The sequence below is a fragment of the Eretmochelys imbricata genome, chromosome 3, assembly GCF_965152235.1.
Source record: "Eretmochelys imbricata isolate rEreImb1 chromosome 3, rEreImb1.hap1, whole genome shotgun sequence".
Taxonomy (NCBI): Eukaryota; Metazoa; Chordata; order Testudines; family Cheloniidae; genus Eretmochelys; species Eretmochelys imbricata.
In genome coordinates this window covers 148047741-148054651 of record NC_135574.1, presented here as the reverse complement: position 1 = coordinate 148054651, position 6911 = coordinate 148047741, and positions in this window count along the sequence as shown.

Below are 6911 nucleotides of genomic sequence, written 5' to 3'. Positions count from 1 at the left end.
TTTCCCCTCGGAGAGGTAAGAAAAACCCACGCGCGCGCACACAAAAAAAGTTTGCCCGAAAGTTTTCAATGCATTTTCCAGTCTTCGGGTTGGTTTCCTGCGGCTGCTCCCAAGCTGGAGTTTCCTTTCAGGGGAGGGGGGCTGATCCCCGCTTTGGATCCCTGGCTCGGCCCGGTTCGGTTCTCCCTGCAACTGGGAGGGATCGGGGGGTGGGGATTGGATCCCTTTCCTTCTTTCCACCGCTTTCAAAATCCAAAGTGGCCGGGGAGTGGAGGGAAAATCCAAGCCGGTAAGAGTGGGGGCGGGGGGAATAAATTAATGAGTGGGTAAAAATAATAATTAATACCAATAGCAAATCCCAGCGCACAGGGAGAGCTGCTCCTCCTAGTCTGCTCTGCTCCCTCCTGTGCTGATCTGGCTCGCTCGCTCTCCTTTCTTGGCGGAGAGTCTGGCTGCACTTTGCTGTCGCTCGCTCGTGAACGTCAGGCAAGAGCCACAGCCCAGCGCTCTCTTTCTCTCCCTGCCTCGCTTCGCCCTCCCTCTGCAACTGGAACTGCACTGCTCGGCTAGCTCCGCTCCTGACTCAGAAGAGCTTACTAAGCCCCGCCCAGCTCCACCCTCCTCCCCTCCCTCCTCGGCCAGGGGGCCCAATTCTGCAGCCGGGGGGGGGGGGACGACGTTGCGATTGGCACACATCCTGCTCCTTCCGAAAGCCCGCTGCAGAGTCGTGTGGTGCTGGCAATCGCTTGCAGCCAGAGGAACTGGGGATCCGTTCCAGGGCCCCCAGCCGCTTTCATTTTCCCTCCCCCCCCCAGCCCCAAGTCACGATTGCGTTCCCCCTTTTGTCAGCCCCTGTGGGAACGTGTTCAAAAAATCAGAATTCACCTTGTGAACGGGGCTGGCTCCAAACCAAAGCCAAATGCATGGGGGCGTGGGGGGGGGGCGCTATCTCCTCCTTGCTAATCCCCAAAGGGCCTCTGACCCCAACATCCTATGATCTCTTAGCACCTAGGTAAGGGAGCATTCTCTCCTCGCCCGTAGGTTTGACTTCCCTCCGGCCTGTGTGATTTCGTGTCAGCTCAAAGGACCTGTGGGTGCACACTGGTGTGCTGTGGGGACCCTTCTGACAGACAAACCTCAATCTGCTTCCTGGGGGTTAAAAATCTGTGTAGACTAAATGTGGACCCCACACACATTCCCCAGTCAAGATCCTTCACTCCTGCCACCCACAATATTTCATCCTTTGGAAAATACTGTTTTTATCCTTCCTTTTTCTTGCAACAATTTGCATGTGTTAAACTATAGAGAGCTAGATCTCCTGCCTCCTGGCACTGGGGTAGATTGCATGTTCAACCTGGGCAAATTCCTTGACTTCACCACAGAGTGCAGAAAGGGGAAGGGGGTGGAAATGGGGAAGGACATATTAGAAAGCAGTTTATTTCCAGCACCGTGCCACTAGGCCTGCAATGATACAGAGAAGCATTGACTCTATAGAGGCACCTGCTGGTGGAGGAAAACACACACAAAAAATCATTTTATTTCCCTTTGTGGTTCTTCGATTTACACACACACAAAAATCATTTTATTTCCCTTTGTAGTTCTTCGATTTGCTCTTCCTTTTGTTGTTTTATCTTGGAATCCCTTTTGTGTTGCTCTCTCATGCAGCATTCACCAATTGGGGCTCAGTCTTGCTGATCCGATCTAAGACTTGGTCTGAGTAAGGACTGACTCACCTCTAGCAACTGCAGTGGTGGGCTCCTTGTGTGCACTGCAGGATTTGCAGCAGAGGGGGAGAGGTCAGAGCTCTGTAGAAGCCTGAGGAGGGTCTGTGGTCCTGCTTGCAACAGGGCGGGAGGGTTGTTCAAACATTGCAAAAGACTCCCTCCTTTTTTCTAATTGTTACAAAGACCCCTTCCGAGTCAGCAAATTGCTAATGACTGGACTTTCCCTTAAATGTCGCTGCCAAAAATTGCCTCAGGGAGCACAGAGGCTGACAAGCCCACAGGAAGGGGGTAGGATATTTCTCTAAATAAAGCTAAAATAAAAGGTCCCGCATTCTGGACCTTTTCCAACAATGTTTTGTGCAGATTCCTATATGCAGTCCCATCCTCCTGTCCTGGCCCCTGCATCGCTCTTCATGGACATCAGACAGCTGGGCCTATGGGGAGGGAGACCTGCACAGTTTTCCTTATTCTGTGTAAAGTTCAACAGAGTTTTTTTAATTAGCTTTTTTATGGATGAATGTTGTTGTGAATCAAACAATCCATAACTTTAACAATCCTGGGTTTGGGTGAAATTGACAAAGCCTATGCATCACAGTAATCTATCAAAATAATTTTCAATCCACCAATGGGTCATATCCCCATAAAGCTACAATGTACTGTAAATAATGTACAGCATCCTCACTTCTAAAAATATCCCTATAACATTGCTCACCTGGTCTTACATTTCACCTGGATTTTTATACTGGCCAACATCCTTTTACCAAAAAAGCAGCCAAATTGAAATCTGACTAAATGTTCATGTATCTGCATGAATTCAGGCACAAGCGAGAAGACTCACGTGCCTTCCCATGTTAAGGTTCTACTGCAACTAATGTGAGGCAATAGCTGTAAGGATTTCTATGGTGCCTAGAATGTTTATTAGAGGTGCCATACATCAACAAAGAAACTAAACAAACGTTCATGCCATATTTCCTGTATGGTTCTTATTCTTTTACTCATGATAACAAGTCATACGTAGCTAGAGGATGGGAGGAAGAAATTAATGGCCAAGATGTTAAATAATGGGTACCTAAAAATCCTAAATCCATATTTAGGCTCTTAAGTTAGTGGCCTGGTTTTTAAAATGGCTGAGCCGTGATTTATTTGGTAGCTGCTAGGTGCTGAGTACTTTTATAACCAGGCCATTTAGGACTTATTCTTGCACCATTGAAGTCAATGGGAGATTTGCTCTTGACTTCAATGGGCACAAAATCAAGCCCATAGGTGCTTAAATATTAATTTAAAGTGGTCTGAAAAAACAGGGGTGTCTATCATAATCTGGGAGCAGGAGGTTCGCTAAGACAGTGCTTTCTCTCTGTGATGCTTTCCCTCAGTGATCTGGCACAAATTTTAAATATTTATTTTTGCCAGATCTGCGACTCCCTCCTTCACACACACACACACACACATACTGTAAGCATAACTTTGGGCCTCCATGCTAGTATTCCCTTCAGTTAATCACTCGATTAACCCTGAAAACATGCAGAAATATCAAGCCATTTTCAGTTGCATTTCACATTGCACTGATGTGTTTGGAAGAGCTGGCAGTTTGTAGGCTGGAAAGTCAGGTTTCCAAGAACTGCATTCTCATTGTCGTGTCCGTCCCCCCCGTCCCCCCGCTTTCTAATTCCTGAAGGAACAAACGGAACAATTCTAAGGGATCCCTAAGCAAATTTAAAAATGGAATGGGAAGTCTGAGAAAAGTGGACATTAAAAAACAAACAAAAGAGTGTTTTCTTAGAATTCCATCTCATGGGCAAGTCTGATGGAATCTGGATTTGGATAATCTAAATTGGGAGAGAAGTCAGGGAAACAAAGAATAATTTTAAACATTTTAGTGCCAGAGCTATTTCTTAATACACAAATCATTCTCTGATTTCATGTGAAGTCCCCCAATGCCAAGCCTGGAGCATAGCACCAGAAAAAGAAGTCCGTTGGTCAGTTCTCCCAGCAGGTCTGAAAAAAGAGCCAAAAAACAGTATTGTACCATACTGGGAAAAGCTGTGAATTGACAGTTCTGAATCCTAATGATTCAAATATGTTTCAGTTGATCATTTTTCCTAAAGAAATCACAGCTATGCAATATATAGTAGCTTAACTATGGTATAGTCAATTGCTAAACCGTGCGTGGGTGGATAGATAGATCAGTAAATCATTCAATCCTTTTTTTTTTTTTTTTTAATTTCTTCACTTGCACGAACAGAAGCAACTCTAGGTGTAACAAAAGGTTTTCTCTCTGTGATGCTTTGCCAACGCTCCCTCTGGTGTGGTATAAATAGAATACATGCAGCGGGCAACGTTAATACAGTTTGTATTTGCAGTCATTAGAGATGCCCATGCACCACCCACTGGCAGCTTCACTTGCCTCTGCCATTCAGGAATTTATGTGGAAATGCTCAGTTTCTGGAAATAAAAAATGCAGGGTACACTGTGCACCATCACACATTCTGTCACTATATATTACTTCTACATCTCAGGTGGCTTCTTCCACTGTCAGATGCTAAATCAGGCACATCTGGAGACCTGAAGAAGAGCTCTGAGTAGCTCAAAAGCTTGTCTCGCCGATAGACATTGATCCAAAGAAAGTTATGACCTCACCTGCCTTGTCTCTCTTGTGCACTGGGACCAACACGGCTGCAGCAACACTGCAAACAACATTTACAGATGTCAGCTTTAAGGTTCTTAGGGCTTTTAACCACAGAATACTGCACACACTCCAACGAGTATCTTAGTGAAACTATGTTTAGGACTGTTTAAATCTAGGGAGCTTTCTTAATGATGCCTTCTCCATGTGAACTTGATGGGTGCTCATACACACATGCATATACACAGCCACACTGTAAAACCCTCCAATTAGGAATTAAATGTTGGGATGCTTCCCAGTTAATAAAAACAAAAGATACAAGCAGAAAAAAGGAAAAATGAGACACATAAGGTAACAGGGGGTTGTCAACTATTCAGCTCTCAGCATCTTCTGTACAGGCACTGACTTTTGTTTTTACTGGTGGATGCTCCTTTCCACCTCTTCCCCTCTTACGAGTAGTGGGCAGGGCCTCAAGGAGAAAAGGCTGAGCGGGGGTGGGGCTTTGGGCCTCAGGAAAACCCCAGGTGGAGGCGGGGCCTCAGAGGAGAGCACCGGCAGAGTGGGGGGCGAGGCTCACAAAAGATTAATCTGGGCCTGCGCGTGCTGAGCACCCCCTTTTTTTTTCCGGTGGGTGCTTGAGCCCTGGAACACTCATGGAGTCAGTGCCTATGGTCTTCTGGACTCTCAGGGTACGTCTACACAGCAATTAAACACGTGTGACTAGCCCATGCCGGTTAACTTGGGCTTGCCCATCGCGGGCTGTGTGGCTGTGAAACTGCTGTGTAGAGGTTCGGACTCAGGCTGCAGCCCGAGCTCTGGAACCCTGCAAGGAGGGAGGGTCCCAGAGCCCAGGCTCCAGCCCAAGCCTACACTGCTATTTTTAACCCTGCATCCCAAGCCCTGGGAACCCGAGTCAGCTGACAACGGCCAGCCGCGGCCATGCCACAGGGCTTTTATTCCAGGATAGACATACCCTCATAAAGTAGCAGCCTGAAATTGTCATCAACATTGTTTTCTGCTGCCACAGTGGAACTTTAGTGGAACTTCAGGTGCAAGGAGAAACTGATCAAAGGCTGGCGTAGCCTGTTTGTTGATGTTGTGACTTCCTCTTCCCGCGGCGGCCGGACTTGGAGATTCTGGAAGGTCAGTCTTCCCTCAGATGGCTCATTGACCCAAAAGCTGAGCTTCTGGGCCTTTCTGATGATCCTTATAGTATGCATATTCCAATCACTCTGTCTTTTAGCTCCTCTCTTCAATGTCTTCAGATTAATGAGATTCAAATGAGGTCATCTTTAGCTAGCATCAGTTCTGGAAAAGTCCACTTTAAATCAGTAATTCAAAAGGATATTTGGGCGTTTGCCTGCCGGCTGCCACAAAAGCTGAAAGTCCAAGTCTCATAAAAAAAAAAATATGCAGACATGCCACTTTTGAGGAAGTTGGCATAGTCTTCTCTGGGGAAAATATTTTAAGATGTCATGCCACCAGTTTTACAGGAAGGTCAATGTAAAGAAACGCTATAAAAACAGCTGAATGAAAAAACCATCCAGGCAACAGCTATTCACCCAACAGTCATCTATCAGCAACATTAAAAATAAATTCAGACTTATGATCCAGTTCATCTTTTCCCTTTGTTTTCTACTAGTCTAAAAATAGAGTAATGTTCTTTCTGGAACTAGGCTATAGGTCAAACAGCTTTACCTTCCAAAAACTACATCTTGATAGAGAAAACTTACTTTAAAGCTTACCCAGTGAACACCCATTTAAAAATATAAAATGTTATATATATATCAGGTCTGTATTCCCATATACACAGTATTTCACACACAGAGACTACAATGACTCTTCCAAAACTAGAAGGATAAGAGGAAAGGGACCATAGAGTTACAAGGGACCACAAGGATCATCTTGTCTAACCCCCTGCCGCGATGCAGGATTTGTTGTGTTCACAGTGTGTACATCATGTTAAATTCTACCTGGGAATAAAAATGAATGAAGTTTTGCCCTGTTCCCTTGCTGCACGTTTCATGATGGTTACAGTGTGGGTGAGCTAACATTTTAACTACCAAAATCCCATATATAGTGCAGTGTGTAAATGCACATGCACACAGAGATTCTGGTGGCAATCAAGATCCCCTGAGAGAGCAATGGCAATGGCCTGTTGTTGTTGTTATTATTTATTGTGCTAGTCACCCAAATGGGCTACGTGCTTTCCAACCACAGATGAGGACACAGTCCCTGCCCTAAAGAATCAATCACATTCTGACAGAATATTTCAATAAACATCTGTCTGTCTGCTTCACTCTCTAGTGAGTTGTACACTACACTTCCACTGACGCATGTTATGCCTCTGATTGTTTGCCTTCCTCCCCAGGAGAGTTTATCCAGTTTGTAAATGCAACAGAGAAAACATTGGGTAAGATGTAATGAACCTGCCTTCACAATTTTGAAATGAAAGTGCCCAATTTTCATTGAATCATAAACACCATTCTGCCCTCTTTCACACAAAACAGTTTTCAAAGGTGCTCAACATACCATCTCAACCAGAGTTTAGGTTCGTAGGCTAC